The 25,406-nt window shown below is 38.3% G+C and overlaps 1 long non-coding RNA gene across 1 annotated transcript; it reads left to right on the top strand.

Moving 5' to 3' along the window:
- Positions 1 to 14,883: 14,883 nt before the first annotated feature.
- LOC106617595 (uncharacterized) lies at positions 14,884 to 19,998 on the top strand. The gene is made up of 2 exons (XR_001330731.3): positions 14,884 to 19,370; positions 19,430 to 19,998. It is a non-coding gene; the product is annotated as an uncharacterized lncRNA (long non-coding RNA).
- Positions 19,999 to 25,406: the final 5,408 nt, after the last annotated feature.

Genomic DNA, 25,406 nt, shown 5'->3' with positions numbered 1-25,406 from the left:
TCAGCTAATACAAGAATATTTGCAAGATTAGCGTCTTTTTTTTTACTTCTAACTTGGTCATGGGAATGCAAGCGCCGTAATAAGGCTTTTGGTTGAACTAAGCTAAAATATGTTTTGGTAAGAGTCAGAAGCCGTTTGACTACTTCGATTCACATTTGTAGTAAAAGCTATTTACGACTTTCTCCTAAACCGTTAGCTGCATTTTAAAGTGGCTAGTAAAACACTAACCATCCCCTCACCACTTCAATTCGAACATATAATGATGAATATGTTTTCAACCAACATTCCGTTGTGACATTATGGCAAAAACGGATTGTAAAATGGCAAAAAATTTATGGAGAAACATTAGTATCGCTTTGAATGGGAGCCGAAACAAAAACTTCTCAAACACACAATAAAATCAATGCAAAAGCAGAGGAAGCGAAGGACCATGCACTCTAATGCGAGTGTTATAATGTGTGAATATGTGCGGATACAGTTATGTGGGAGTTGCAAAAAGGCAACATTGAGCGGAGCAGTTTATCTTGCAGCAGCACTAAAAACTCTTCGCTTTACTTGAAGAGGAGCGAAATTGTAAAACGATCGATTGGCCATTGGTTAGCAGCGAGAAAAAGTCCACACGCTTTCCCAGCGAAGAGAAGCATCAACGCCAATCTAAAAGTGTGTGATCATGAAGTGCATGCATGTGTATGCGTGTGGATACAGTTATAAGTAATCGTGCAACTAAACTAAATACCGACCACAATGTGTACCCTGCAGATGAATTTAATTAAAACTAGTGGATATTTTGGAAAATTCATACGGGAAACCGTGAAGACGTTGTTGTTGAACAAAACAAAGGAATTGAAGCGGCGCTATTTTCGTTTAACATTTCGTTTCATTCAAAGGGTATAAAAAATGCACACTCCTGCATAGAACGCATTTTATTTGGAGTCCTTACACATTCTTCCCACTAGTGAGGTGTCTGTCATAATGTGGACGTGGTTAGAGTGCGTCGCTCTTTTGGAAAATATGTTTATTGTGCATTTGTATAGATTGCTTGGAAGAATAACCGTAAATATAGGGTTATAAATCTCTATTTTATTTGGCAGTGATCTATCTTAAGGGTTTAAATAAATCCTATCTTGTAGAACACACTTTAAGAGTCTTGCTAACTGCCGAATTCGTGTCTTAATATATTTTCTTTATACCCAAATGCGTACTAATTTCCCAACGTTTGAGGGTTTTTGTTGTACATCCATTCCGATGTTCCCTAAAAACTGTGTGAGGTTTCCATTACACCAAATTTAATACGAGTCATAGTTGCACCAATGTCATTTTATAGCAATTTGTTGTAAGACTACTTAAGACTGAAAATTATGTGTGATTTTCTACTGTCACTGCTTTACAATTGTTGTCGAAATTGACAGGTAGAATCGAAATTTCAACATTGTCCACTTAACTCCACCTTATTTAAGTAACCTTAAATTACTGATAAAATACTGACTGAAAGATGAAAATAAGATTCGAGAGTTAATTTTTGGCGCCATCTTTATTTCAAGTGATGCATGTGTGAATGTCGATATTTACATTACTTATTTATACCGAAAATTGTGTTATTATGATTTTTAAAACACAATTTGAAATTATAAAGTTTGCGTTCTCTAATTTTAGTGAAGGCTCTGGATTGTGCTGTTTCTTTTAATATCCGCTGTATATCAAGAGAACACCCATATTTAGATACGCGGAAGTATTTAGGAGCATTGTGGGCAATTAGCTAATTTTAAAGATCTTTTCCATTTTAGACGGTATAAATCTAGACCTCAACTCAAATACATATGTAATCTGAGTTGTGGCTGTGAGACCAATAGTGCGGGCATAATGATTCGAAGGATGCTGTCAATGAACGAATTAAAGATTCATAAACACATTCACACATATTTGGACGTACATCTCGAAGCGAGCAAATAAACGCAGCAACCGAGTTAACATTACATTTGCAAATTGTTTGCTAATGAGCACTTTTCCACATAGAACCCCGCCCTTCGCGCGGCTTGCAGTATCCAGCGGAAATTGGATATGTTTAGTTGGAAAAAGTAAAAATTTGCAGACAACCAGCGCTCCGACGTTAAAAGAGGACGCAGAGCGTCAGACAGTGGCACATCCGCAGAACCAGAGGCGGAGAGAAAGGCAAGGCGGCGAACCAGTAAAAGTAAATTCACAGGAGCCAAGTGCAATGCGGGTACTAAAGATAGCAATCGCAGAATCGCAGCAACAATGCTGCTTCAACCAAATACTCGCGATGCCGAGAAGCAGAAGATGAAGAGAAGTGGATGACAGTCATGGGTAAACAAAATGAGAAAAATAAACGGCGAAAATAAAAATGCAGCTGCAAGAAAAATGCGCTTATCGATTGCACTCAAATAAATTGGCGTAAATTTGTAAAAGGTGCTGACGACGCTGATGATGATCGCCGCTCATGTTACACCAAACGCTTCATGGAACTCTTCTCCGTAAGCGCTTTTATTTATTTTCACGCTTTTTAAAATGTCTGTAGAAATTCCTCTTTGCTGCATTTTTAATCTTCAATGCGCGCGCGAAGCAATAAATAAATGACAAATTCTCTGTTCCTGATGTTGCAACGAGTGCGTGGGCGCAAGCGGGCGATGTGCTGGCTGTTATCGTTGGGTTTGAAAACACACTGATATTAGTTGCCTGCTAAGTTGGAAATTTCTCTGCTTATTTGCGCAAAATTTAGTCTTCAACTTAATTTTATTTTTACGTCAAAAAAATTCGCCAAACGACAAGGGAAACCCATTATAAGGTGTTCCGGCGTGTTTTGTACTCCTGCGAAGCGTCGCAGCTGAGGCGCGCGACGTTTTCTCCCAGAAAAATGAGAAATCAGCGACAGCAATCCTCATATCTGCATAATAAGCACGCTAAAAAAAGCCTTTGCGCGGTGAGTAGTTGCAAGTGAAATTCGTTATCAGACGCAAATCATTTCATATTGAAATTGGTTCTGAAAATATTTTACGATTTTCCAATTATTACAAGAGGAAATAAAGTATTTTAACTTTAAAGAGTGTATCTAATATGTTTTATGACGCTTATAGAAAGCATTGGAAGTGCATTAAAAATAGAATCAACACTTTTTCTAAGCAACGGCAATTTGCTACTTTCTATTCTTTCTTAATAGCATAAGGAATGCAAACATATGTGCTCATCCCACTAATGACTACCTACTCCCGCTCTTGAAATCTCCAACATAGACATATTCGCAGTATGCGGTTGTGCAATGGATGTGTGCTGCACACATTTCTGAAATGGAAAAAAATGCTCTCGAAGCGTAATCCGCCTGCTGCAGCAGCTTCCAGGGCTGCCAGGCTACGAGCGCGGTTGGCTCGCCGCACTCTGTAAAATTGATATGCGAATGAAGGCGAACGCATTTGTATTACCACTGAACACTTTGTGCTTTGGTGTGGCACTACTTACCATAATTTTTATTTTTAGTCTTAACACACACTGTATTTCGTACTTGCAACAATTGGCTGTCGCCAGGCGCTTGCTGCAAACTTGTTGCATTCATGAATTCGCACAAATAATGGACCCAGTGTTCTATATGTAAGTACATACATATTAGAAGAAATGCACTTAGTGGGTCTGGCCGTTTTGCTTTTAACACATTTTGTCTGGCTTTTGTAAGCCTTCGGTTGAGCTCGACTAATGAGTAAAATTAAATTTAATTTTTATGTTCTCTTCTCGTTTTTTTCTTCATTCTTTTGAATGCGTTTGGAATTTATTTTATAATGAGATCCCTTCTTCGGGCAGCCTCTCTCATAATATTCGTCCAATTTCATACACATATGAGGAATTACGTAAAAAACATATTTTGGAAATCTCTTTTTATGATATTCTGATATACCACCGAAACATGTACAAACTATTGGTTTAACCAAATGGAGCCCAATCATTGGAATACTAGCAAGAGCGAAGCGTATTCAAAAAGTCAACATTTCGCTCATACTGTAAGGCATTCTGGAAGTGATGGTGGCTTTGGTCAACCTGCCAGCGATTCACTCGCGTCAAGTCTACAGGTCGGCACATTCATACATATACACTATATTCTCAATGCAGGGTTCCATAAGGCAGTCGCTTCAGGTGTTGAAATGCAAACAAGCGTTACCCATTTGAATGGCTACTGCTACCTGCCGCTGTTGTTGTTTCAGTTGCAATTGATATTACAAATCTTGTTTGTACATTAACAGGCATTTTAGGTTAGTTCGGCTAGACATCCAGCAAACAAGAAAATATGGATAATTCATTGCCTGCATTTGGTAGAATGACTGGCCATTATTGGCACGAGAATAACTGGCCATCAATACGTCGATACGTGAGTGTATACTGTGCACACATAACATAACTGGGTGTGTGTCGTAGAACATTCGATTAGCTGATGTTCGTGGTGGCTACTCGCAAAGTCGGTTGAATTCAATGCGGCAATGCGAGCCCTTTGCCAGCATCACACGCTTCGCTAAAAACACACTTCGATTGGCAGCAAATTTCATTATCCATTAGTACTAATGATTAATCACGCGCTCGCTTGCATGCATTTCCCAACCTTCGACACGATGCTGTGTGTGTGGTGGGGTGAACGCAAAGGTGTTGCCGTTAGTCGTCATTGAAATGGAAACCGAATTGTGTTAATTTTTGGCTGCAGAGAGCGACACCGAATCATAGACGTACCCAAATTTAGTTTTCCCTTAAAGCAGAGCGCACAAATTCTATGAAACTAATATGGCTTTTCAGAGTTTCCCACTATTTAAATTGATAATAGCAAATAAGTAAGAGTTTTTTCATCAATTGTATATATTTCGAAAATCACTTCAATTGTTAAGCAGAATATATATGTATGTATGGGTTTGTGGATCACACAGGCTGGCGTTGGCAACGATTTATACTTTGAGCAAACTAAGCTCGAAATTACATTTGCAAATCGGATTCAAACCAGATATCTTGCTTCGTTTGCTCTCTGTCGTACAAACATTGCCTTGATTCCGATGATGAATTCCTGTGTGCGGAAAATTCATAACACATCACTTGCCTGGGGATAACGAGTGTCCTTCTGCTTGGCGATACATACGCACACCTACTCTCATATATAACATATTTGCAAGTGGGTCTGCTTTGCTGCTTCTGTAAGCCAGTTACAAATCTTAAACAACCAGGAAATGCTCCACAAATGCTGGTCGAACAACAGTGGTGATAAATAGATTTCGGCGAGTGAAGGGGATTGATTCTCAGTTTACTCAAACGAAAACAAAGTTATATTCACTTTTGTGTGCTCTGTCCTATTCAGCCGAATTGCATCTGATCGCTTCAAATCGAGATTTCAAAATTAATTAAATGGACCGACGATATTGGCTTAAATTATGTTGCCGCTTCAGTTTTTGTTCTTTGTTAATTTTCTAATTGGAGTCAAAGGAACTTATGCCAACTTGCAGCCCCAAATATTTTAGAGTATTCACTTTAATTGCTCTTATTATTTTGTTGCTAGATCAGCGATTGACTACGATTAGTGTCTAGATATATTTGTGAAAACCCACTTGGTTACTTTCTAATCATAGTGGACTAACAAAATTAATACCTTTTTAGGGGGCGTCTCTAGACCTGATTGATTTCAAACTGTTTTTAACCTACAATTTTATATAATAATTAATGAAGGACTATGCATGCCACTTGTGAAGACATCAGTATTCATTCAGGTATTTTGACTGATTTTAAGAATGGTAATTTCTTTAGTTTTTCAGTCAATGCACCTGAGCGACAGCGGCATAAAGCTTTTGTACAAAAACAACTTCGAAATGGGGCACCAAAAACTACCATCAATTTTGGTGTTAAGTTAGCAAAGGTAGCACTTCGATGCTCGCGTTCGTTCTTTGGTGTTTTTTGTTTTCTGTTCTATTCATTCAGCTTGTCTTTGAATAGGGCATGCTGCTGTTGTTTTTGTAAAATTTAAGCCCTTTGTTGCTTTGATTGATTCAATTTGTTGTGTGATTAATGAAAACAATTTACCTTTGACAGCTGATGGGGTGCGAGGTGAAACGGACTTGCCTCTTATAGCTGAAGTCGCAATTATTGCGTCCATCAGCAAGGCATTACTAACATTAGCATAGCCACGAGTATGGGTGTGTTTGAGGGAATGAGCTGGTGATAACATTGGCAATAATAGTCATTGACTGTAATCGGTGTTTCAACGGTTGAGTTCACACTTTTGAACCTTGCATAAATTTGTTAATTGGGCGGGATTTATTTCGGTAATTAACACTGGTTTTCCAGCTGACTGTGTTTGCTTCAGCTGGGTTGAGGTTTCGTATACTTTAATGTAAATATATAAACTTCAATCGGGCGACCATGCCTGCCGTTATACATACTTCTGTAAAGATTTTCTATATGATAACGTTATTGATTACCTATTTGGCTTTTTTGCGCTTGGGAGATTTATGAGATGGGACAAAACTACTTATTTCCAATTGATTATTTTCAAACCCTTTACAGAATTCAAGACCTAACCTTTTAAACGAATGTTAAGTAACAAAATATTTTAAACTAAGCCAATGCAGCCTAAATTTCCACCAAAACATCGTTCACCGAAATATGTACCAAGCCACCATCACACTTTAGTCGCCGAAGACCCACACCACACACTCAAATAACGCGCTCTCTCTACCATGGCAGTCATCATCTATTTCGTGGACGATTAGACGCCGTTTGAAGGCTAATTTTATTTTGCGACAACAAAATTTATGTAGTGTAAAGTTAATCCCATAAAATGTTATGGCTTATTGTAGGCAAAGCCAAGGCCTTAGACAAAGGCTGGTGAGAACTCTGGTTAGCATGCCGGCTGGCTTAGTGTCACTGCTGCTGAAATATTGGCAACAAATTGTGCTAATGGGTGTACCACTCGGCCATTCGACCGTGGTCCCATTCGATATTAAGCATCGGCACATGCCGCCATACGACGAGCCATGTACACAGTTATCCTCCGCGGATGCAAGCGGCATATTGCGCAGGAATGGGAATGTGGTGAAGAGGAGAATACGAGCAAATATAAAAAATGCGAATATAAATTGGGGAAAGGACGTGGACAAAACACACAAACGACGAACAGTACACGCACACGAACAAAAAAAGCTGTGTAATTAAAATGCTTCCGATTTCAGTTGCTTTTGGATTGCATTGAATGAGAGAGCCAGCATTAAATTTTTATTGGATATGTGCCACTAAATACATACTTCTTTGAAATTCATTGTATTTCTCGTTAAATTCTCTACGGTTTGCCTTTATGACGGCGTAAGATTACAACAACATTATATTATGCGTCTCTGCGGGGCAGGGCTACATTGGGCCCACAAAAAGCACGCAATCTTGGCTACGAAAAAAGCTCAGCCATCGGCGAAAGACAAATCCCTTTCGCGAATGCGGAGAAAACCGAGGAATGGGAAGAGTGGGAAGCGCGGTTCTCTAAGCCGGCGTAAACGGACAATTGTATTTGTTGCGTGATTTCCGTGGAAAAAAGCGACGAAAGTTACGATTGTATTTACGAAGATTTTCCTGCTGAGATTTCCAGCTCCAAAAGTGTCCACGCTTTTATATTTCTGTTTATGTGTTATGCTTGTTTGTATTGTTGTGGCCTTACAACAAGTACCGCTATTGCTTAGGTGCCTGTTAAGAGTATAATGTGCACATACTCGCATGATTTGTTGTTATTTGCTCTCTAGGCACACACACACGCCACCAGTTCATTTATGTAGCAACTAACAATGCCTTCCCTCGGGCTAAAATTGCTCTAGCAGCCGAATGATGGCTAACGGTCCGTCGTTGGCGGGCTAAGTTTGCGGGAAGTGTCAATAAAAAGTGGCAAGTGGGGTGCGACAAGCGGCAAGCATGGCTGACAAATTAAAGTGCTGGCAGAAAAAATAGAAGCGCGTTCTGATTTTCAACGTCTGCAGCCTGCTGAGAGAAATTTTTACACATTTTGTTGCTATTAAAGATTAAATGGCTTTTTGAAATCTTAATCTGAGTAAAATGAAAAGATATATATTTTATGCCCTAAGTTGGCCACCGCTGTTATTTTCTTAAATGTAATAATATGGTGAAATAAGTTTCCTCTGTGATGCAAAAATATGGTCTTTACTTATTCGCAGCTAAAACAAATTTCTACTCAAATCAAAGCCAAAAAGGTCTCTTTAAGAATCGTTCGTGTATGTGTGTATGAGTTATACATACATTGTATATATTATATAAATCTCATACATTCCTTGCCGCATGGTTGGCACTCTGTTGGTTCGTCAGCCTTTTTGATGTGCCTTACAAATATGATAGGTTGATCTGAAACTAGGTAATGCCTAATGGAAATTCAACACTTGATCTACACATAAAGAGATCAAGGTAAAAAAAATCATCGTGTATTAATGGAAATGAAGTTAGAAAGCCCTTAATGGTCTTCAATTTGTGAAAAACCCGCTGAGCGTGTATATGTGCCTATGTAAATATTTGTGCTACCAAAAACCTGTCATCTTGCATTTCCACCAGGGGTGGGTCTCCTAAATCAACTTCAGCGCAGAAAAAAAATAAATAGAGGCAACAGCTCGTTAGTATGCATGAGGAATATTGGATTTTTCATGGCTATTTTAGTGTGCGGCCTCCATGTTTTGCCATAGCCTTAATTGTAATGCTTGTAAATAAGCTGAAAATGGCAGTCAACGCCTTGCAACAGCACCCAAAATCGCGTAACGGACGTAGTACAAAACTTTCTTACAATCAGCTCTTTGCTTAGCCGCCGGGCCTGCACGATTGAAAGGCGAAAAGCCGCCGACATTACTTTCATGTGAAGGCGAGTTTCCCAATGGTACCGTAATTTAAATAATTGCCTAAACAGCCGCAACTTGCGCCGAAACCACGAACGTACTTATGCACGTGTGTGTGAAGTAGTGGTAAAAATATTTGATTTTGACTTATTTAAAAACCGCATTTGAATTAAATAAGAATCGTGACCTAAGCATAGGGAAATCCGAATAAGTTCTTCGTTACTTAAAAGAATACGCAACACAAGTCGGACAAAAAATTGAGACTATAATGTTTTCCTTAATAATATGTATTTTGGCTATTTTGTACAATTAACTTTGAATCAAATATACTTGAGAAGATTTTTATGAAGTAATGCTAAGCAAAAATTTATCTTTCTATTTCGCTCTGAAGATTATTATTCAAACAACTTTTTCAATTAATATGGAGCTCCTCGCTCGCTGTGCTTCCCAAGTACTTATGATCAAATATGATGAATTGCAAAAATTAAACAAAAGGCAAAATACCTTAACATAATCAATTTCAAGCTTAAGGAATGTAGCTACTGCGTCATCCTAACTGTTACACAACTCTTAAGGAAAAAAATTTAAAAATGATAAAAGACAATGCAAGCCTCAGACAAATAAGAACTCATAATCCTTAAAGCTTTTAACTCATGTGCTCCAGACGCTACTTATGGAGCTGAAAGGCATATGCTCATATATGCAAGTACATTGTTTGTATTTAAGTGAAATATTAAAGCAGACAGCGGCCACAATATTTGCATAAGCAACAGCTGGCAGGGGCTCCACCCGCGCCGCTAAAATTCCATCTCTTTCGCTTACAAAATTCTACTTATTCTAAGAATGACGAATGACTTGGCGGTGATTTGTGTTTCCAGGTGCAAGCGATTGCTTAAACTTGGATGCGCAGAAAGTGTTGTGTAATAAATTTAAATTTGAAATTGCGAATGCCAACAAAAAGTTCTTGTAAAGAATTCGTTGCGAGATTGGCGCAACTTCAATTAAGTATATTAATTTGCAGAAAATAGGTAATTTCTATTTCTGTCAATTCTCTTCGAGGGCTTCTTGTTGCTGAGACTAGGATATTAGATCAAGGGAACTGAATTTGAACTTAATGAAACCCAATTGAACCCAAAGAGCCAACAGACGCAGCTTAAAGTGACAGCCAAACGAAGGAAGGGCCATTTTAAGTTAAGTTAGCTCTGGATATATGTAGATTTGTATTGCTGTGCTGTGCTATGATTTTTCCGACTTATTGTTGTTGTTGTTAGTGTATATTCCTTGTGATTGTCATCACGAGTTCGCTTCTGTGATTTTGTATAAAATTTTTGCTGCAAATGCATTTTGCACCGAAGCTTTAATTTTTCCCAGCAAGCTACTTTTTTGGGCGCTGCGACGAACGATCTCATAAAAATAATCGATATGCATGCCCAAATGTTTATGAACAAATATATGTACGATATGTTTGTATGCATGGGTGTGTGCGTACGTAAATATCGTCATCGAAATATCACTGTCTTTGCCCGCAACGGTTTTCGTTCCCTCGTGACACGCATGACTGCGTACAATGCCTCTTGTTGATGTGCTGTGATATAACGGTACATGATGTGTGCTGATGCTTAGGCACAGTAACGGTTGTAACTTTTGTCTCTGTATCCTGTTGCCGTAAGTGTGTGAAGTTATGTGTGTGAGAGCCTAAAATTTATGCTCTGATAAAGAACGTAAAAAATTTTAGTTTAATATTTCCAACTTTTTTAAAAAAGATTTTTATTACATAATTGTTATTAAATCATATATAAATTTAAATAATTTACGCTCTTACACTTTGTGAAGTCTACAAGCAAAAGAAAAGTGATAAGTAAATAAAAATTTCAATGAAAAGAACAGCTTCTGGTGAGCATGTGTGCATTTGTGAGTAGGTTTTTACAGTTTTTAATTTGTTTGCCTCCACATGGAGTGGTCAGATGATGCTACTCTTGCAGTTCAACGGTAATTGCATCAAGACCACCAATTTTACGGTTACCATCTCATGTTGAGGTGGGACTGAGGTAAACGAAACTTCGTACTTTGTGTCGTCAGCTGACCGAACCGAACACGTAAGTACATAAGTATGTACATATGAAAGTAGTTGTTTTTGTTATTTCACCCAGAGCCAGCAAGTCCATGCCACATATAATGTGGCAATGAGGTGGTTTATTGAAAGTTTTCTCTAAATTGAGGACTAAAGTGCTGAACACATAGACGACGACAAGCGACAGGCAGCGTCTGTCAAAAATTAATATACACACGTTCTTATAAGCACAGTTATTTAGACAGCAGCACGATTTCACAGCAGCAGGAGAAAGTTGTCGCTGTCGCTAAATTAAAACCCTATTCTGGCGACGACAGTAGGCAGCTGTAGTGTTGCCACTAATATGTAAAATGTAAAATTATTCAAAGCTTTACAAATCTAATGTTATTTTAGCAACAGAAACATAAAATAGCACTTATTTGGTATAACAATTGATAATTTAAAACAATAAATCTACCTAACATATTTAATTATTTTTTTCGACAAAAATTTTCACTTTGAAAAAACATTTAAATTTCATTGAAGTGAAGTGATTTTAGTACGGCAACAACGAAATTGTGTACATAAGCTGTTTGATATTTCACTGTCGTTTTCAAAATGTTCAAGAAGCTGGCTTCAATTTGCCGACCAGAAAATTTCTCTGTCGTGCAGTCGTGTCATGCCGTCGTCTATGTGTTCAGAGTATAAGAATTCGAGTTATGGACTTATTCGAGTTTTTGATAAATCTTTAGTGGGACTAATTAACTGTATTCATGGCATTGAAAATCATTACCATAGCCAAGGATTTTGGGAGAGCTCTCGGAAAATATATGCCTTGTAGATGACCGTTACTGGACGCACGCCTTAGTGGTATAAAGTCCCACATAACATCATCTGCTTTTGTGATTTTATTCATAACAAAAGTAGCAATAAATACATCGGTATGAATTAAAAGGTCATAGTGTCCATGACCCTTAGGATATAACTTCCATAAAGATATTATATATATAGAAGCGATCCATAGCGCCCAAATACTATCCCTTAAAACTCGGTAAGAAGACTATGCAACAAGTACTGCTGGATGTTTGTCCGGTTGGTTGAAAAGTAGAAGTTTCGGATAAAATTCGCTATAAAAACAATAAATAAAAGTCCGGATTGTGTACTCACCTTTGTTTTATTGGTTGGAATTCAAGTTTAATCCATCTGGTGGTAAAGTTTGTTGGGTGCTGGTATCCATTCGAAAATCAGTAAAGTAAGTAATTATTTTTTATTTGACTGGTAAGTTTTTTTTGGGAAAATCCACAAATCCTCAGTTCATTTCACTCCCGCCAGTGCATGCTCCATGTGAAATCGCAGCAAGTGACGATGCCTCTGCTGTTGGACATAGTTGCTGTGAGCGAACATATTGTGCTCGACGTGGATATTACAAATAAAAAAACGATTCCACAACAATGCGAGCGATAGTATTGATGCTATCAGAGCTATTACATTTGGATTAAATATTGGTAAAAATAAATGGACCTGACATATGAACATGCACCCATCTGAGTGCAAACGTAAACTCGAATAATAAAGCGAATATCTATACTCGTATATTGAGTATATTCCTATGAGCGCACCAGTGGATACATCTAGAAGAGACGTTTTGAATGCAAAAAGTGTGCTGATGCACCCTGTTTTCGGAATTATCGTCTGGAATAATTGAATTTTCCCCGAGTTTCTCGAGAGGTGCTGGAATAGGCTTGCGGTTCCAGTTATTAAAGAGCACCAAACCTTGTAAAGAAATTGTTGAATATTAGGAAGGAGTTTTTAATTGCGTTATTAGCTATTCTAGTGGAAAGATAGCGATGGGCGTCAGAAATTTGAGAAGGTGAAGTGGGTGCTAACATTTTGGGGTGATGGCAGCAGAATTTGCAACATCTGTAAGCGATGTATCTACTCGCCTCACTCGAGGACCTACAACGAGACTTTAAAAAGTTTCGAAATCTCTCTTCTTCATAGTATCATATGTATAGAGCCCACATAAGATATAGAAAACTGTTTTCCTTAAATTTCTTTTTTGAAACCGAGGAAGCACGCGCACTCGAAATAAAACATAACATATATATTGCTATTTTCAGCGGCGTATGCCATTTTTGCCACTGGCCATGCAACTTGGCCAAGAGATCCGCTGTCACTCGCTGCATCGGTGTCAGTCACTCGCCTGCGGTGGCGCACAACACAATTGCACAAATATTTCATTTCTAGCAGCTCTGCTTTAAAGATTGTTTAAAATTACTTAAATCCATTTGATTTATTTCTTGTTTTTTACTTTGAGGATCAACTTTTATTAGATTGGCTTGATTTGAATGTGATATTTAGAGTTCGGTTGGCCTTTACTGTCATTGTTTTCTTTCGTTTTCGGTTTCGGTTTCGTTTTGGTTTTAGTTTTATTTCTATTTTTACAATTACTATTTGCTGCTTGCGCGAAATGCACTCACTCATTCACTTACTTCCGTTAGCACGACGAGGTGACTACGATGTGGCATCAACGGCGCCAACCTGCAGCACTTCAGCGGCTAAGCGACTAAGTGCCAAGTGGATAGCAAAACAAACACAACAAACAAAAAGCAAAAAAATGGGAAGATAAAAATACCAGCACCATTAAAACAACAATACTTTGGCAAGCGAACGCATTAAAAATCAGATACTCGGCGAATAAATATACTATATGCTCAAATAATCTTATAAAATGTTCGCATTTCTAAATTTACTCACTGCGAGATATAAAAATATAATTTGATTGCGCACATAATACATGCGAATGTGGGTGTGTGCGCGTGTGTTTCCAATTCGACCATTCCATGAATTCTTCTGTGTTATTTTTTACTTGGCAGAGGTGAAAAATTCAAAATCGCTTTGCAGCAAAGTCACATACCTATGTACATGCATACATATGTATGTACAAGTATTAATGTGTAGACACGAGTACGTATGTGTGCTAGTGTCCGCATAGGCAATTTTATGTGTCGAAATAGAAGAATAGAAAATTAGATTCGCTGGTTTAAAATTATATGCGCGAATTCTGGCCAAGTGCCGTCAGTGGGTGCCCATACACATTTATACCCCACACACGGCTAAGTTGAGAAATCTATGCTTTCTCTGACGGCTACAATACCGTGTATATTTTACGCTCGCTGTACTCTACCTGGTGTGATTAGGACTAAGATCATCCATTCAACTGTAGGTAGGAAGAAGTGCTGTCCACAATGACTCAATTAGCCCTGAATGCGCCATTTTGGTGCACTAACGTAGGACCTCATACTTTTGCCAACTTGTTTTATCGTGCCCATAAGAACGCGTCCCGGCAGTTGGACGGCCTGATTTAAAAGGGATTTCAACTTATGGACAAGCCGTACACCCAAAAGAAATTCATATTTTTAATTTATGAGCTTTTTACTTTCTCTTAGAGCATATTATAAATCGCGTGGCATCTAATATTTTTTGTATGTATACAATTTAAGTGATTGTTCTCAAGGTTAAATCCTTGCCTTACCCTGCTGAGGAATACAACAATTTAATTTAATTTTTCATTAAATTTAAATAAAACAAAAAATAAAGTATTCTACGTTTTGTTTCATAGCTAATATTGCACTGAAGCAGTTAATTGGTTTTAGCGAATGGAAGATTCTATATTCTATATCAGTGATCGGCAGCACTTAGCCCGCGGATACACTCTGAGCGAGCTTTGAGTATATGTGTGTTGCGACAGTTATTAATTATACCGTAGAAAAGATGAAAGTGCCAGTTACTTTCTGACTACGTAGCAAGCAAGGTGTGCGCCTTAATATTGAGTGCGAATTAGAGTTTTTCTTTGTTGAACCTTTAAACAGATAAGTAGTTTATTTGATATATCAGTTGTTAATTGTACATAATTAAATTTACAATATATATTTATATTTTTCACTAAAAAGTTTTTTTTTTAAATACTAGAAAGATTATAAATAATTGTGTTGTTAGTTGGAACAGAAGATTTATAAAATATTTTGCACACTATTTTCATACAAAAACGATTTAATGGAAACCAGTGATGATTCTAATTACACTTGAACTGAAAAACGGAGAGGATAAGCAAAACAACCATTGGACAGTTGAGTCGCTCTCCACACGCGTAATCTCTCAACAAAAAAAAAACGTTTTAATGTGCAAGAATGCCGACCACTGTTCTATATGCTTAAATACCTGATAAATATTAAGTGATTTTCATTCGAACAAAAGTTTTTAGGGATATTATCTAATAACAATTACAGATTTTCCTTGCCATCACTTTTACCTTAATCCACATCCTCCAAATCAATGTCTTATGCGCCAACGGTAGGTAATTTGCATCACATCTCAAAGCCCTTTACCGAACCGGAGCCACAAGTAATACGCATCCCTAATAAAGCGACCTTAACTTGATTAGAGTTTAGAGAGATGGGGTTCAGGGTATACATACATTCGTACATATAGTTGTGAGCGAAACTGAGTACATGTTGGCTACTGATGCATCGCGTTGTATAAAAAGAGAGAGAGAGAGAGAGAGAGAGAAAGAATATTATACCTGTGAAGAATTTGGGAAAGGTTAAAGGCTGTGCCCGCAAAATCCTGCGAATTTTATTGAAAAAGGATTCGAGAACTCCGATAAAGTGTATTGCTGGCGTCGCCCTCAAAAAGATTCACGGCAAGTCACGGTACTACGTTAAGCTAATGGTGAAGCAGAATGGTGGAATTATTGCAGAATTTACTAGAAAATATGCCCAGGCATCTTAAAGGGGTGATTAAAAATAAAGGGTTGCAGAAGAAATTTAAAATTCAACGACGTGCAAAACCAAATAAACTCAAAAAATGTTTAAGTATTTTGTTTATAACTTCGTTTTTGTAAAAATGAATTGGAAACATGGAGTGGAAATAAAATAGGAGTTACTTTAGTATTTAATTTTTCAATATATTCCGTGAAACTCGAACGGTTTTTAAGGGAACTGGAAGGGATGTTCACATCTTAAGTGAAATAAGTTCTGCAAAAAGTCAAAATTTTCAAGTTCAAGTAGATTTAATTTTTATTATTTGTCTGCACAACACTAACTAAAATTCACAATGTGGACTCTTCCCGCTTCTTTCAACGCCTAATAGGCTTTTCTGGTATTCAGCGTTCAATTCTAGGTGATTCAAAATTAGAAGCTTAACATTTCAGCAAGCTGCTAAAATAATTGCAAGGAGGAACACGAAAAAAACAGCAGCTTGCGAGCGAATAGCTGCAAATGTAAACAACGGTAATGGGGTAATGAAAACAACTGCCGCTACAACAGAAACAAAAGCAGACAAAAGCACCGCCGGCAACAATGACAGGCTGAATACCTCAAAAATGCCAACACAGCCCATTTCAGGGCTCTGGGCAATCCTTTCAATGTTGCGAAATGCACAACCGCAGGACAGAGAAATGCCACCGACATACTTACACATATCCATATATACATACACATGTACATCATGTACATAAATATATAGCTACATTAACAAGAGTCTGGAATAATGAAGGAAAGCAAAAGCACAATGGCGGCTGAGAAAACAAAGGAATAATAAATACAAGAAGCTGAAAACAATGACAGAAAATGCTACAACAACAATAACAACAAGAGCAACACTTTGCTACATTTGTCGGTGAAAAGACAAGAAACCCAATTCAACTTACTGAACGGACTTGCAAGGAAAGCCGAGAAGTAAGCGAGAATTGGGCACGCGTAAAGAGGGCAACGGTAAAAAAAGAACAACAAACAAAAACAAATTAAATTGCAACCCATGGAAGTGGCAGCAAAAGCTCAGAATAATAAAAACGAGAGTAAAATGTTCACGAGCAATGAAACAATTATTTGCAACACTTTAAGACCACAACAACACAGGCCTCTCTAAGAGCTGCAACAAAAATATAAAATATTTAACAATAAGAGATTCCGTAAACAATAGCCTGCCTCAGCCCAGTCCCCGCCAACACCGACTCCGACTCCGATGCCGAGAAATGCGAAATGCGAAATGCTCAACGCGAAAAGCCACAGCCACAATGAGACAATAGCAACTAAAATCCTTTGAATTTCTCATTTACTAAATGTGGAGCGCATTAGAGGCAGGAAGTGGTAAGAGTTGATGCTGAGGACGACACTTATGGGGTATTACAGCATGTGTCATGTGGCATTGGTAATGACAATGACAATCATCGGTTTGTGTGCCACACCGAGTTGAAAGCAGAAAACGAAGGAATGGGGAATCGTGGTGTTCCGCACACAAATGCAAACACGAGCACACAACGGCTTATAAAAGCCAGAGCCTTACACGAAGAGATACTTAACACAAGAAATGTTTTAAAGATCGAAGTTCATATACATATATTGCCATCCATACCATTCAGGCAGCAATAATTTATCGCGAATTAGCCAAGAAGGACAAGGTTTTGGAGGTAATGCACGATTTGGGAATACAAGAACTCTGTACAAGTTGGTGCCAGAAAAAATTCAAAATTACCTTTCGATTGAAACAATCAATGCTTATTTTTTAAATGCTTTTGTTGTTACTGTAAATCCACACTTTTCCCGAATTGCGAATTCTCTATTTGTGATTTCCATGAAATTCGACTTAATTTCTGTCAAATGGCGACCTATACAACAACAAAAGAAACAAAGAAAGGCACAGCCCTGAAGATAAGTGTTAGTTAAACCAAAATCTGTGCGCTGAGGTTCGGGAATTGCATTGGCCGGGTACTGCGCCAATAATAATGCTGATTCTGTTACACTCTTAGTTGGAACCGAAAATTCAATCAGCCCAAAATGCCAACAAATTCTTGATACCAACACTACATGCTGCCGCAAGTCAATTCGCTTGCAAAAGGTGTCGATCATTATTAATGGCAAAAAACAGACGATGGCATGTCGACACAAATCAACCTGCCCGGCAGACAACAAGGGACAGGTACAAAAGCCCACAAACGGTTTGCACGTCCACACATACATCTGTGTGTGCATGAAGGTTAGAGCACATCCCAGTGTGGGCGGGTGGGCCCACAAACAGCCTAAACTCAAAATGACACACTGCGCTGACAGGCAGAACGTTGACGCGCCAGCTGGTTCACTAGTTGTTATATTGGCCGGTAGCTGTGGTTAGTGTAAACCACAGTAATTGACATAAAGACAAGTCAAAGTGACACTTTTTCCAGTATTAGATGACTGTCAAGTTATTCGCTACGGTCATATGTCGATTTCTTTTTCTGAGGTTTTTCTGTGCATTTATCTCTGTTTTTGGATTTTTTATTCCTTTGGTTCTTCGCCTACTCAGGATACACATCCACACAAGCATGTACGCTAGCAATTTGCTTTATTTTTAAATTTAATTGAAATTCCACTGCCATCACCGTTGTTCTAACCATGAGAGCGGCGAGAGATGGGATTGCCATAGGTTGAAGAAATGGCTAAAAATAACGGATGTTGGTTTTTGTGTTTGCAATGAGGCAAAAACGATCAGGCCAGAGACATTGTATGCAAGTCCCAACGGAACTGTCGACAGGATTGAGTGGTCGCCTACGAACTAATCAACCGGTCCGTTGGTAAAAGTCAGCCAATTGTTTAGTGTATATATAAACGCTTTCATAGTGCGAGATCTATTATGAGAATGTAGGTCTGCACCACACTGCTAGGCACCTGATTGATACTAATTCAAATTGACAATAACGGATTGCTTTTTATTCAGTTGACAATCGAGTGCGATAAAATAGCTTATCCTTGACAAAGGAGAGGGATTATACTTTTAACTTTGCATTGGTCAATTATGGGTTGATTGTCCTTCCAAATTATAATTTCTGAACTTCCCAACCAAAGCTGTAGTAAAATCGATTCACTAGACTGAATTCTAAATTTACAGGATTAACCATAGTTAATTTTATGTATATTTTAAAACTTGATTTTTATTATTAGTCTTTTCAAAAACAAAAATAATCAGCGAGACTTAGGTTCACTTTTGAGTTCAGATTTTAATAAAACTTATAAATTTTTTATTATTTTAATTTTTTTCGGTTATTTTTGAAAACTAATTACAGTGGCTTCAAAAATGGCATCAGTTCATTTGGATTGCGACAACTTCCGATTCAGCTGCGTATACTCAAACGAGTCAGAGTTAATACTTCACAGTTATCTTTTCGTTCGATTCCTTGTGTTTTCAGTCAACAGAACATCAACAATATAAAATAGAAACTTCAAACCCACGCATTTAAAATTCTAAAAGCAAACGACGAAATTGTTGAAGTAAATTTATAATTAAAAGTAAAAATATAAAAGCTATAAACCAACAAGGCACGCATGAGAGGAATCCAGAGAATGGCATAGTAGACGTTACTGATGAGTGGCACGTATAGATACAGCACTACGGGGAAATATCAAATCATTATTCGAACTTCTACGCGAAGAACATAAAAGGTGAGGCATTACATCTGAAAAGAATTTCAATGTGTTTCTTTCGGTTTGCTCTTCTACAGTTGGTTGTAAGACGAAATTGAGGATATTTATCAATATTTTGTGTGAATTTGTGCCATTCAGCAATAACTTTTTGTGGCACCCCAGACACCGCATACTTAAGTGGTGAGCGAATAAAGACCCGCTAAGATGGGGGAGGAAGAAATAAAGAGGAGGATGTGCCCCCAAAAGAAAGATCCCACGGACGACCAAAGTTTGGGGAAGGCGGCATTGTTGGCAACTATCGGTTTGGCAGTCGGTCTAGTGCTGTGCGCCACTACAGCGGGCACGGCGGCCTCAGCAGCGGTGGCGGCGGAGTAGGAAGGAATTACAAGGAGTACGCACGTAGTTTAAGTATGACAGGTTTTTCGATGGTGCGGCGATGCAAATCCTTGTCAATATTATTGCGAATGCGGCCAGGAATGTCTCCAGTGTGTATTTTGGCACACGTGCTTGTTCGTATACATGAAAAAGTTCCCTCTCAAGGCAAAAAAAATTAATAAATGTGAAACACATAAAAACGAAAACTTGAAAATAATCGACACAAAAATAAAATGTATGAATTTCGCGTATTAATGCTTCGGGCACAATATTTTTAGGTTTTTACGTTCAAAGGGAATTTAAATTCTGCAGCATTCGTTTTTATCATCGTAAAGACTTAGTCATAAACTGCGCTGTAGGGGAACCGGACGCTTATAATTTTTACCTCGATAGCAATAAACGCTTAATCAAGTAATGTAAGCCCACTTCTGAAGAATGCCGTTCAATGAAAATATACTGACTAGCGCTGTTTGTTGTTGCAAGTGAAGTTATTGCCTCGCATGAGCTACGGCGTTGCATGCGATCAAGTTCTAGGCATCGCAGCCGTGATTTGTCAGGTCTTCTTAAGATGGCTTTCAGAGCCATAATTTAGCTTGTGAAGTGCTTCTACGCGACATACAGGTGAAAAATAGATAAGAAAACTATCTATGTGAATGCATGAAAAAGCAAGTGCATTCCAGCGAAGTTTTTTCGGGTTTTATTGAACATTTATTAAATATTCACTAAGCAGGTGTATACATACATACATATGTACAGTGCTGATTACATACGAACTTGATGTGTTTTCCATATACACAATATTCAGCCTAACTGCCAAATTAGCTGTCACTTTTGTAATGATAAGCAAATGATATTCATTTAGGAGCTGTCGCTCTGCCGCCACAAAGTGCCACGTCGCTGCCAAACATTTCGGATCCGACGAGTGGTGCTTATTTATCGGTATATTTAATACTAGAATACACATACATATGTACATATGTAAGTGGGTGTGTTGTTCTTTGTTGAAACAAGCTTTTGTGGAATATTTAGTATATGAGTGTGTCGGTTGCATGTCGGTTTGCCTGTGGTAGCAGCACCCACCAACTAACCGCCGCAGCATTGATTTTAACATCCCATTATTATGTGTGGTCTACATTTATGCCAATTCATTGCTCATACACACGAGCATTAATATTTACTATCGAAATTATGTGTGTCCTCCTAAGTAAGTTTCTGCAAATATTATTCTAACGTTGATTTGAACATTCAGCTAACGAAGTAACAAGTATTCTGATTTAATTTCGATGAAAGACATTGATGCCTCAGCCAATAGACATAGCAAATATTCGCCTGGAATGTGTGTGTATGTGTACATGTGTACATATGCCCCCATGTATATCTTTTATTACACCGTTTCTTAGATAAAGCTTTTGTAGAATATTGGAGATAAGTTTGGAACACGTTTTCAGATTTCACCGCCTCCTTGTTTATCGATATGTTGTTGAGAGCTTAGTGTACTTTGATGAGGGGCAAACTCCTTCGAAGTGGATGTAACAATAACCTACAACTTTTTAAACAATTCTTTGTGACCTATATTTCATGACGGGACTCTTGCCAATGCCCGGGGTCTGTAGGCGAAGATTATGTTCTGAACACCCCTAATGAATGGTTAATTGACGGTCGTTCTAATTCAATATCCTAAATTTTCATATTTGCACTGGGGAGTGTAAGTATCTCATCGGATAATTTATCCTCTTTAATTTCCGAATATGCCATATACCGCTATATACATTAATATATATGGATATGTACATAAAATGAATTATGAACAAGGAATTTTTAATGCTTCCCAGCAATTAATCAGCAATCATTAACTGGCTTTGGGTCGCATTAACACGAACAAGTATTTCAATTAAATTCGAAAAGTCAGCGTTGACATAAGATTTAAATAGTAATCCATGGAATTGCAGCAAGCGACTGAAATTGCTCTCCATCCAAATGAATTTAATCAAATTGCGGGGAGTTGTAATGCGCGTCGTGCTGCGGCTGCTATGTGTTCGATTCGCCATGCCATGAACCCACACACACAACCGCACGCATCTACATACACATGCAAAGCGAAGGCGTTCGCGCGTTCCAAGGGAGCTTTGCTAACGAAATTTCCAAACACTTTTCAACGCGTCGCAACACAATCAATGACAACAAGCCGCACAGCAGCAACACAAGCAACAACAAGCGACATCCCAATGAATTTCATCAATCACTCGAGTTGACGGTGAAATTCCCAAAGAGTTGATGAGCCGTCGGAATGCCACAAAATTACTTTTGTTCTTACTCGCACGCCCTCTGGCCACAGGGAGGCTCGCGGCGACAAGGAGTAGCCACGTTGCCACGTAATGCTCGAATGGATCTGTGAATACCTGCGCTTAAGCGCAATGATTCAATGAAGGTTTGCAAACTTTTCCGATTAATATCGAATAAGTTTTAGTGAAGCGCCACGCGAAAAAAATACCCGACGGCTGGGGCGAAACGCAGAAGTCCGCAAGGTATTAGCAGCTTTGCGCAAGGCTTCCACCATCCTCAATTCACCGATGCTGAAATGTGTGTGTGTGCTTACATGTTTATTGGCGTATCTACATACATAACCCTTGCAGTGAATATGTGTGAGCGAGTCTGTTGGGTGCACGTGGAAGCTGGCAGCGAAAGTGTAACTGCTTTGCCTTTGCTGGCGGAACTGATTGAAAGCGTGAGTGACTGGATGTGGGCGCTTTTCTCTCCAACAGTTTGTCTGGCGGCGCTGCAGTGGCCTTCACTAAGTCAGCAAACTAACTTCAATAAGCCAACAACTTTCAGCGTTCTTACCTGATTACAGAGCAAGAGCGGCTACAGCGCTTCGCTGGCTGCTTCGGCTGAAGAAGTCAGTCAATTTGGCAGTCAGACAGTTGGGTTGGACAGACAGGCGAACGAACTGGCAAATGCATACAAACACGTCGATGTATTATCGTTGGAATTGAGGTTGTTCATGCTATTGTAGATGGTGTGTACTCTGCACGAATGCGGCAACTTTATCACTTCAACTGTTTATCCACTAAGAATTAAACCGGCTTCGAAGAGCCAAAGATGCGCGAGGACGTACGCACAGACTTTGCGCGCTTGGAAATATGTGGACGTGCGTGGTTTTTGTTTCTAACAACATAATGAAATAAGTGGAACACGAAATCAATTTGATCAAAAAGTTTGCTCATCTTATTGTTTTCGCTTAATCTTTGTGATTTTGCCGTTTGGCCGTAATTAAGGAGCCACACTCGCGCAGATTGAAATTTATCGACGAAGCTTTAATATATGTTTGTTTGTGCAAGGATCGTCTTTCTAGCCACATATACACATACCTATTAAGTTTTAAAGCTTAACTCCTCCAGAAAGTGAACCCAAAAAAAATGGATCAGTACATTTAAAACTGTGTAGATAGTTTTCGGATTCTGAAAAAGTAGCAAGAAAAGTTTTTGTGGAAATGAAATACTAATTTTGAAAGTAAAAGGAAACAAATATTGTACAAAGTATTGACCATTGCTTTTTACACATTTTGACCACCTTTTTGTTAATTTGTGGATGTGTGTTCGCCTTTTGAAGCAAACCAATCAGACACAAGTCAATCGGTAAGGGCCAAGTCTGATGAATACGGCGGGTGAAGTAGCAGCTCCCAGCCAAGTACTTTGATTGTATCCTGAACGGATTTTGCTTTGTGTGCAGGTGCATTGTCGCCTAACAAAATTACTTTGCCGTGTCTTCTGGTCCATTCTGGTCGTTTTTCGATCAATGCATGGTTCGAATTGATCATTTGTTGTCTGTAACGATAAGTATTAGCAGTTTCCCCAAGTTTTTGCACCACACCCTTCTGATCCCACCAAACACAGAGAATTGCCTTCTACCCGAATCGATCTGTTTTTGCAAGGTCTACGTAACTGGAACGGACCCGGAACAAGAACATGGTTGTCCCGGATTAACTCAGGATTTTCTTCGTTTAGGATTCTTAAAATAAAGCCATTTTGCATCACCAATGAAAAGCATTCGATGAGACTCTGCCACACTTTTCTCCAAATGGAAACAAAAAATTAATGCTTTCCGCTAATCATCACATTCCGGTAAAAAAATTTGACATTTTCAACACAATGAAAATATATTATGTTGTTTGTTCAATGACTCCAAGGTTGTTTGACTGATGTGATGCCAACCAAACAGAAAAAATTAATAATTAAAAAACATGCGTTCCTTACTAACACATTTGTATCTCAACGCTCGCTTTACACCGAATCTTTATGTAGCTTTAATTTCAATTCAATAGTCGTCGTTCTTGAAGACCTTACAGGAATAACTAATTCTTCTAGTACAATAGAAGGAAAATTTCATGTATAATATAATATTTCAGAGCAACATATCTGCTTGCAATACCTTTCGAAGTTTCTCTCACTTATATCATTTATACATAAATATTTGTATGTTTATACCCTGAACAGAGTTTTAAGAATGTTAAATAAGCTGCCCTTTCTATGAGTTGTTAAAATGTGAAATGAAAATCTACATATATTTATATAAACTAGTTTTTTGATATCAATCTATCAGGATCAAATATTTTTTGTTTCGCTCGTATATAAAATTTAAATCCCAACCTCGATCAAAATCTTTTTCACATAAAGGTTGCTTTTCATTGAGTTTCCTAATTCTATCACACGAAGTTAAACTTATAAATACGAGTACATATAAACTACCACACATGTAACAATTTAACTACAAAATATAAAATGAGTAGTAGATCGTTCAGCTATTGAATCCAACTCACCGTAAACCTTGACTGGATTGAATACCTGCACTGTCACTGCTTCTACCACTAACTAGTTAGAACAATTACCAGTTTACAGTTATAATTAACTGAGAAAATTGGAACTCGTCGGGAAAAATGTAAGTAATTTTTTTTAAAAGATGGTTCAGAGAGACAGCGGATTTCTTGCATTAAAAACTAAGGGGACCGTAACAAAGTCTAAACTAGACATGAATTGGCAGCAAAGTGATACATTTCTGACCAAAATCTGGAAAGCTGACATTTGTGAAACTAAGAATATACTGTAACTTGTATATGAAGGAGACAGTCTGTTGACTGGTTGGCCTTTTGGTTCATACTAGTTTTAAATAGTTTCTAACTAGGTGGTTGGACTGCAGAGGCCATGCATAACTTGTTTCTTTATGGCGCATGTGAATGGCCGAATGCGGGGAAGTGTGTCTCGTCCCTATTCGTTTCAACCGCTTGTACTTATTGTCGATGCCTCAATTTGCGAAATCAGCAACTACCGACCAGCCAATGCCGGCAACACAACTAATCAGCCATGCAAATGGAAGCTGTCGTTTCTTCAGCGATGGCTTTGGACATCTTTTATTCGGTTCATGTATACCCCCGTGTCATGGAAAATTTTCAAAAATTTAATGGCAAATAATAAATACCATGGCGCTACATGCAAGTGGCTGCGAGAAGATGTGGGAATGGTTGCGTCGATACGGGCGGTGTGTTTATACTTTGCATAAGTACATACATATGCTCACAATGACATGGAGTAATATATACTTACATTGTAGTTCCGTATCGTTGTCGAGAAACGGCAATAAATGACTGCAGTCAAGAGGACAAAGCATCTCAAACTGAGCACTGGC

Source organism: Bactrocera oleae, chromosome 6 (genome assembly GCF_042242935.1).
Source record: "Bactrocera oleae isolate idBacOlea1 chromosome 6, idBacOlea1, whole genome shotgun sequence".
Lineage (NCBI taxonomy): Eukaryota > Metazoa > Arthropoda > Insecta > Diptera > Tephritidae > Bactrocera > Bactrocera oleae.
The sequence above is the reverse complement of the archived record's forward strand: the minus strand, read 5'-3'. Positions and strand labels throughout refer to the sequence as shown.